Raw genomic sequence first — 9,563 nt, forward strand, 5'->3', positions numbered from 1 at the left:
GAACACTGCAGAAACCCAGAAATCTCCATGTGGGTCTTGAACTAAGATGACTGCCTTCCCTAGGGGTCCTGCATTTGATGTGGGGACACAGGCTGTAACCCCAGACCCATGAGCTACCTGCACACCTGTGCTCCCGGACAGACTGACATCTCCATGCTATCTCTGATGGGTTTCAGGAATGGGCACCATGTGGGTTTGCAGTGCACAGCTAGAAAAAGAAAAAAAATTCAAGACAAATTTATGTTTGCATGCTGGATGCCTTGCATCCCCACAGGGCTGATGGCCAAGGGGCTGGCAGCACGTGGCTGGGGAGGGGGCACTGACGACGGTACTGGGGACTGGGGCTTTGCCTGCTCTACCAAGGGGGAATCATGGCATAAGATCTGCTTGTATTATAGCAGTAGGAAAAGGAGGGATGCCTGGTGCTCTGCCAAGTTTGCAGTCGTGAGCACTTGACTCTCAAGCCAACAAGAGAGAGGCCAAGGAAAACAGCAGGAACTTTATTCTACATCTTAATTTATTGATGTTTCCTTAATCCTCTCACAGACCTCATCTGTTTGAGAAATCAGGTTCATATGTCACCTGTAATGTCTCCTTCCAGACAAATAGCACCACAGCATCTGCAATTTTCATAAGTGTGTTGCACTTTGAAGACGAAGATACATGGGACACTTCAGCGCAGATTGCTTTTAAGTGCTGCAGGATTTGCCTCATCAACATGAAGGTCTATTCACTGTACAGTGTATGCTGGTATTAGTTTCAAGTTGCTCAGATGCATCAAAAGCAGAAGAATCCATTGCCCCAGGCAGGCACTGTCAGCTGATGCATTGCCCAGATCCTCATTTAGAAGGCAGAAATTGAGAGGAGGCCTCAAAAAACGAAGGAAAAAAAAAATGGAAAAAAATTGCAACCCTGTAAACTTTACATAATTTCCTGGGTTTCATTCATTTTACTGTAATTTTACACGTCTTCACATTAAGAGCTTATATTGTCAGAGGAGCACTCAGGATAAGTAATGTCACTCAGCGAGTCACAAATGGAAGCCATGTCGGCTGGCATTGCAAAATGGATCTATAACTGGCTTTTTGTCCCTCAATTTGACATGATTTAATTCGATTTCTGTGATTTATGGCTGGGAGGAGGATGCTTGCTGTTGCCCCATTCCCTCCATGCACCCAGGCTTGATGTCTTCTCCTCTTCTGAATATCCTGGCTTTGGAGGTAATGAGTCTCTGAAAGGGCAGTGCATGTATTTCCTGCCTGAACTGATTTGTAAAGCAGTAAAGGGGAGAGGGAATTCTTTTACCTGTCTGTGCTGGTTTGGACAAATTTGGAGGAAAATATCCTCTGATAGAAGGGAGGTTACAACCATCCCTCCCCCACCAGGTTTGGGAAAAAAAAAAAAATTCCTCGGAGGAAAGTGAAAGAGATAAAAAACTATTTATTTAACAAACACACAGGAAAAGGATAATACTGCTAAATAAAAAAACCTCTCGCTGTGGAGAGAAACCTTCTGTAGGTGTAGTCTCTCCCCTCCTCCTTGGAGCTGGGTCGGTGTGGGCCTGCCTTCAGGGCCTCGGTGGAAAATTCTCCTGATGTGTTCTGATGTTGAAACAGTCCAGAAGAGAAGAAGGGAAAAACCGAAGTCCCAGGACAACAAAGTTCAACTGCTCTGGAGAAAAGAGCTGAAAGCTGGCTGAAAAGCAAGCAGGGTGCTTCCTCCACTCTTGCTGCTGCAGAAGCAGAATGCAGAGGAGTGTGTATCTGTGTCCTTGAACAACTGTTTTGAAAAGTTTGCTCATTTTTTTTTCCTCTCCCCCCTCTCAGGCTCAGTTTAAAGGCACAGAAAAGGCACAAAATTAATTTCTGGGCATAGAGCAGTGATAGGGGATACAACATCATAAAGTCACCCCAAGGCACTGTCCTTGCTGACGTACCAGGATAACATGTATCACTCATGTCAGCCCTGAATTTGGAGATCATGGTGAAATTGCATTTGTAAGAAAAATGAGTGAGGCATTTGGGGTGAGTTATGGAGACCTGCAAGAATTTACCATCACAGCACGGAGCTGCCAGTGACAGCAGCAGCACCCGGTGCTACTCCAGGCTGCTGCTGCTTGGAAGCCTCCTCTCTGCACGTTTATTTACTCACTTAGCTCTGACACAAAACCTGCCCTGTCGGTGAGTTTCCGTGGGCTTCAGCAGGATCAAAGCTGTGACCTATAACAATAAACTGTAAAATCTCGCAAGCTGCTCCTCGGGTGAAGAAAGAACCATTGCTTAATGTACTATGTCTGATTTGGCAAGAGGCATTGCATCCCACTATCAAATGCAATTAATATCAGGATAATCATGCACATATAGCAGAGGGCCAACACATTCACCTTTGTAGACACAGTGTGTTGACGTCCCAGTCGCCAGCTGAGGCACTCCTGCTCCTGCTGCCAGTGCAGAGGCCGCAGCCTGGATACACCACGTGCAGCTGAAAGCTGGGGCTCTTTGCAGCTCACCCCGACTAGAGGCCAGAGCATCAATGTACGAAATCCACTTGCTTAAACATCACCTCTTCCCCTGTGCCCGTGCCAGCCACTGCAGTTTCCTGCTCCCTGGAGTGAGGCAGCGAGCCCCTGGCTCCCAGCAACCAGGTCAGCACCAGCTGTGCCACAGCTGCTTGCAGGCTGTCTGTTGGTGTGGTGTGCAGGGCAGGGGGCTAGCCATGGGCACACAGGGGCTCTGCACTCACCTGGGCACTGCTGTGTGCCACGCACACCTACACGTGTGCACACGGGTGCACACAAGCACCGCTCCTCCGAACTGACCCCAGCTGACAGCTCTGGCAGGGTAGATCCGCACTGCCAATCTAAAACCTCTCTTACTGCTCACCACATGCAGTGCTCTCCCTCTCTTGTGCTGAGGCAGGGTGTGGGTATAAGCTGCTGACCAGCTGCAGATTCCAGCAACAGTGGTTTCTATGAAAGGAGAGACGATCATCCCTCATCTTGCTCATCCCAAAGACACTCATGTTGCTAGCTCTGTGAACAGCTCTAGGTAAGCTTTGTCCTGACCTTGCCAGTCAGGATTTTAGGAAGAGAACAGTCAGGGCTGCTGTTGTGCACTCTGTGCTCAGGCCGCCCACCAGGCCCCCACACTACACACCTGTAAAATCTGGGCAAAATTTACTGCTGGCTGTGACAGTAGTAGGACAGACAGACTCCTGCCATGACCCTGGTGGGTCATTCATGGCTTCCCGGTACCCTCTTTCCTTGCTGCATTACGGTTGAGTCATGAATATATGTATTAACTACAGAATAGTCTTAAGCAAACATTTATCTTGCGGAGCAATGGCTGTTGTTAAAGACACCAGGGATGGATGTCTAGGAAAACAAGCCCATTCAAGCACAGCACTGGAAATGAGGACGTCCTCACAATAATTTTTTCCTTGGATTAACAGTTTCCAAATAAGCAGGTGAAATGGTCTGAGGTGATTAAAGCAATAGAGAAGATTAGTTTTGTTATATGTAATCACCTTTGCTTCTCTTTTATGTGTGGAGTGATTTTCTCAGCAGGATGTGTTATCTATTTTAGGGAATGCTAGTCTTTTTGTTATTCCTTTTTTTTTTTTTTTTAATGTAAATCAGCTTTTTAATCTTTTTGTGTCAATTTGATAGACTGTAATAGCAAGTCTGTTTGGTAGTAGATTCCCCCCTTCCCCAAGCACTTCTTTGCCTTTAATTGCCTTAATTGTTCTAATCTGAATAAATCTGGGATCACACCTTGGCTTGTGGAAATTTGCTGCAGATCTGTGGTGTTCTGCATGGAGCCACTCCTTCAGATTTCTCTGTCAGTTCTCACAGGTGGGATGGCAGGGGGTGGGGGGAAGGTGGAAAACCCAGGTGGGGACTGCTCTTGGCAACGAGAGGGTACAAGTGCTCCTCTAGGATGGGCTACCTCTTCATCTCAGCTCTATTTCACTCCTGCTCCTACAGTGAGTGGACACCTCATCCTGCTCCCTGGCTGCCCCCGTCTTCTCAAAGGGATGAAGTTTTGGGTTAAATGAGGCAAACCTCAAAACACACCTGCATTTTTTTACTGTTGCAACTTCTTCTAGCAATACAGGCAGTGCTGGGTCACTCGTTTCAGCAGGATTTCCTCTCCCTGTGCCTTGGAGGAAGGCATGGATTTAAAGTGCTTATTTTAAGTGACACAAAGCAGTAGCAGCCTTTTTCAACAGTGTTTAGCTCTGTTTCCCCCAGCACTCTCCTCATTTTGGAGGGAGGATGCTCATAGGGGACATTCCTGTCCAAACCCCTGTGCTGCTCATTGCCTCAGGAAGTTGCAGACCTTGAGCTGTCACTCCACTTTGGATCAGAGATGGAAAGAAGGGAAAGGTGTAATTTGGCATCCCTGTGCATTTCATTGGTGAGATAAGATAATTTTACCCTGGCAAAAATACATATCTCCATCAATCCCTAGACCTTGGGTGGGGCATCCTCACTGAAAGATGCAACAAGAAGATAATGCCTCCATCAGTATGGGATCTGTTCATGGTGGCATGTGAGCTGATACAGCCTGTCAGGTACATGACAGGGTGGAGAAGAGCCTGAGAAATTATTTCTTATAGATCACTTGGAAAACAGTCCCTGGAGCAGCCCAGATGAGAAGGGCTCCCTTGGGAGCACTGGGAAATGAGCATTCATCTGTCAGGGATGTCTTCAGGAGGTGGAGACGGCTGTGGGCCTCCTCCTGGGCTGCCTGGCCCAGACAGGGGGATCTGTGAATGGTGACGGGTCCCTGCATGTGGGGTGTCGCCTGCACTGGGAAGCTCCAACATCAATGAGGAGGTAGAGAGGAGCTTTATTTCCAAGGAAATTGTGCCCAGAAGGCATAGGGCAGCACAGAGAAGGCAGTCCTCCTTGCTCAGTCTGTCCCCATGTCATCCAGCCCGAAAGCTGCCAGGACTGGGGGGAAGTGATCTTTTGATTAAGCTGCCACGGCGGGACTCGCCAGCTCTGGGGTCACTGCCTGCTTGCATAGAGAAGTTAAATGGTATTGGGAAGTAAAGAGGGAAAATGCTAGGTGATTACTGGGGAGAAGAAAAGGTTACAGTAAAGAAGGGAATTAAGAGAAAAATAACAAGTTGACCATTATTAGGGAGGGAGATGCAAAGAGATAACGGGGGGAACTAATATCTAATACAGTATATTAGACTTGGGTGCGGATGTAAGTATAAAATGCTCCACAAGTCCTGTAATTGAGAAAATCCATCAAATGTCCTGACAGCTGTTCCAGCATTTCCAGAAGCGATAAAACTTGAATTTATTTCACTTCTGGAAAGGGGGCAGTATCACCTTCTGGCGGCTCTAATGAAATGCCATAAAATTTGAGGAAAAACTGTGCTGTAAAGTAATAAAAAAGGGCAGTCGGCAGCGAGTTGTTTGCTGAAACACTGTCGTAGGGGACGTGGAGGGGTGGACCTGCTCCCACTGGTCACAGCACCCAAGCTGAGGGGATGCTCTGGGCCCTGGCCCCATTCCCTGCAGCCACAGTGCTTGCAAGTGGCCATAGCAGAGCTGAGCAGAGCTGGGTCTTGGCCCTGGTCGGGAGGCATGGAGGTCACAGAATAACCATTAGCTTGTGCCAAGGCTCAGGCAGGGCTGCAGAGGAGCTGGGAGAGGTTTGTGTGGCAGCCACCCACTGCTGGCCGGCCCCAGCACCTGGGGTGATTCAGAGCAGAGGAAGGCTGCAGAATGCAAGCACTGAGGAGATTTTTTTAATTTGGGTTTTTTATTAACTGTGCCATTTGGTGACAGGAGAGAAGGTCATTGCTATTTACCTCCTATGGTAGCTGCTAGGCAATAAGCTTGTTTTCTTATTTAATTCGTTAATTGAAACTAAATTTGTAATACAACGTTTAAGTTATTTGAAGGCTCTTGGACTCTGTAATTTCACCCTAATTTGTTGGCAGGAGAGCACACCTTTTGCATACATTTTTCTTTTTGGCTCACCATCATCTCATGTAATTGCTGAGATAGTTTTCTTCCATTGCCTAATTTTGTGTAAATGCTGCAGGCACCTTGGGAGCCAGTGTTACTAGCCTCAGCTGGCAAATATTAGGGATCTAGGTAATATATTTAAACAAGAGTGGGAGGAGATGTCTAAAAATAGAAGGGAAGGAAGAGCAGTGCTGGCTGTGCAGAGGGACCCCTCTCCTCCTCCTCACCACTGTCAGGGGTTGGGTGCAGGTGTGACCAGGCACACCTAGTCTTCCCTGGGTGGCACAAGGGGACAGTGGCCAGAAAAGCAGAGCAAGAGCCACCAATTTGCTCCCACTAAAAGGTTAGTAATGTAAAATCCTCCATGCCAGATGAAAAGCTTTGGATGAGGCCATAAGGATGATATGAGCAGTAAAGCACTGTGTACCACTGGCTTCTGCTCTGTGAGACCCTGTACCCAGGCACTGTGGCCATGGTCAGTGCTGGGTTTCCACCAGCATCTCCCACTCTCAGATACCTCCTGTGGCAGATGGACCTTTTGGGGGTAACTGGGACAACTGTATGGAATCCAAGTCTGCACTTTGGTCAGACTGTGGTTCCCAATACCTCGGCTGCAGGATGAATTATGGGAGTTGTTTGGGAGTAGGGGTCTGCTGGAGGGGGCTCAAGTTGAGGGAAGCATCTCATTGCCATTGTGCAGGAGGTGCAGCTGCTCGTGCTGCACAGCACGCTGGGCACTTTACACCTCATACCAGAAAATAAAGACAAAAAAGGTGATCTGTGAAAGGATTATGAAATTTCTAAGTGGACTTGTCCTTTCACACGCATTGGTGTATATTGGCCAAATTGGAGAGGCTGGGCTCTGCCGATATCCTGTGTGCTTTATTCTGTGTTTTCAGCCCAAATCCCTGCTGCTTACAGAGGTGTTGAAATGAGCAAGGGAATGATTGTGTTCAGCCCATCATGAGAATTCAGAGCCCTTTTCTCCCAGCAGGCTGTTTGTGGTCTCTGTTCTCTTGCTTGGCAGTGTGTGCAGTGGGAACTAGAGCCATCCTTTGGTGTCTGACCAGGTGCCACAGACATTTCCTAGACTGCACATTGAAAGGAGCGTTCTCCACAATGAGTACTCTGGTGCAGCCCAGGACTTCCAGTAGGAATTACCTGAGTGTTAGGGAGAGGATTTCCCAAAGCTTAGGTGACAGTGTATTGGAGGCTGATACTAAAATACCCTTTAGCGGGGCAGAGCGAATCCCTTCACAAGGAATGGTGCTGGCCCTGCATGGGGGAAGCCCGGCTCCTGCCCAGCCATGGGAAGGATCCTTCTGATTAACCCAAGGTCCAGATTTCTACATGAGGGTTCCCATGGCAACCAGGCTGCATAGATTAAATATTTAAAAATATGGAAGTGATGCTGATGTGCGAGGCGAATGCAAGAACTTTAGGGCAAGTGGTGTCTCTCCGTTCCATCCACATGGATGGGTTGTGGCCCACGTTGTTGTCTGGCAGCCTGGCCACTGCCATCTCACCTGGCAAGGCTTCTCCAGGCTGGGAGCAGCCACTCTGCCCAGCATCCTGCCCATCAGCATCGCTGCCCACAGCCTCGGTGGGACACCCCCTCTCTCAAAATGGTTTTCCACACCAAAAACTTCAGGACACAAGGCCACCCCTTTTGGCAGTTGCTTCCTTTGCTACCAGTGCTCTTTAGAAAAGAAAGGTGGAAAATGCAATTTAAGTGCTGAACAAACCTTCCCCAGGCTTCAGCCCAGTGAAACATCATTTGTGGAAAACATCAAAGTGGTTGCCAATAATCTGGGGAGTTGGGGGGAAGTAAAGCAAAGAACACTTGCTGATTTGCCTTCATTGTACACCTGTTGGAAAGCACTGACTATTGAAAAGCAAAATGCTCTGTGGGAAGTGATCAGTTTAATGATACTTTGATGGAAAATTTCTAATCCACTAGAAAGGAGTAATCTGCTTTGACCTTGTTTTTTTTCTGACACACTGTTTCACACATAGCCTGTGGCTTGCGTAGCCCTGCTCACTGCGCTAAGATAATTCTGCCAACTCCAGCAGTACCCATCCAGTGGTAAACCAAAAAATACCACCTACAGCAACACAGGATCTTCACTGGGAATTGCACATTTCAAGCTCAGGGTAGTCATGTCTTTTCCCACTAGTCAATGCTAATTTATTGATCCAGCAATTGAGAAATAGTGGCAATACTAAAGGAAGGTGGTGCCAGCATCGGGGCATCTGCAGGGAGGTATGGATGGCCTCTCCAGGCACAGTGGAGGTTTAATGGCACTGCAATTTCAGTTCCCGTCTTTAGAAAAGAGATATCTCATCTCTGAAATGACTGGAAAGTTAGGGAAGTTGAGTTTTTAATGGCACCCACCATACCTATATCCACTTTTAAGGTTTCAGCCTTGTCTCTAAGGTAAAGAAGAGTGAGGCTCATTAGAGCCCTTTTCCTAATTAGCTGCTGCAAACAGATTTTATTTTATAAATGCCTGAATGTAAAGTTATTTGTGTACCTAATTTCTTTTTTATGTTACATTTATTTTTAAGTGTAATTCACAAAGGCTTCACATTTATAATTCTTTCAGGGGCATTACAACCAGCGATGCACATTTATTACAACCCCTTAATTTGCTGCATTTTATTTCCATATGCTTTTGAATCGCTATTGAGCTTGTTTCATGCTCTTCCCATCGTTAAATTGTATTTTTTTATTGTACATAAATGGTAAATAATTGATACCTGCCATCTGGTGCTAATCATCCTGCCAGCCCTATGTCTCCACCCTGTCCTTTCATTCCTTGCTAGCTCTCTCCCATCAGTTCTTCCCCTTTCTTTCCCAATTTTCTCTGCATCTTCACCCCTTTGCTCCCTGGAGGTGCTTGCAGTGATGTGGTGCCAAGAAATGCACTGCCCTTCATCTCTGCTCAGTCCAAATACTCCTGACACCTTTTGGGGGAGGCAGTTTCCCTAGGGATACTCAATCTGCCATCCCTGCCCAAGCTCCCCTCATCCTCATGGTCTGTCCAGTCCCATCACCCAGGGATCACTGCAGACCTCTCAGCTGGAGCCATTCTGCACCAGCAGCGCTGGGCTTTGCAGCACATCTCCTGCGGTGCCCATGTGCCTCATTGCTTCCTTGCCAGCATTTCCTCCTGTGTTAGGCCCCTGAGAGCTGAACACTGAACTGCAGGGCTGGGTTTCTCTCAGTATAGGACCAGGCTGGAAAAAAAGCCGCCAGACATTAGAGATTACTGGCAGCAAACCTCCTGTGCTGGTGGCTTCAGAGAGAAGCAGCAAGCCAGAAGCCGTGATACTGTGACCACCTCCTGCCCTGTCACAAAGCTCCTCTGAGTCCTGACATTGCTCAGGAGTGAGTTACATGTGTACTCTAAAAACCACATTTGCAAAGTATTCAGTTGCCAAAGTAGGGAAAGCCCAGAGCTGCCTAAAACCAGAGAACACTTTCCATGAGCAAAGTAATTTCTTTGTCTTAGCCTGAATGAAATCTTTCTAGACATAAATAAAACCTCCTTGAAGGCAGATTCTTGGG

This window comes from Coloeus monedula, assembly GCF_965178545.1.
Source record: "Coloeus monedula genome assembly, chromosome: 7".
Lineage (NCBI taxonomy): Eukaryota > Metazoa > Chordata > Aves > Passeriformes > Corvidae > Coloeus > Coloeus monedula.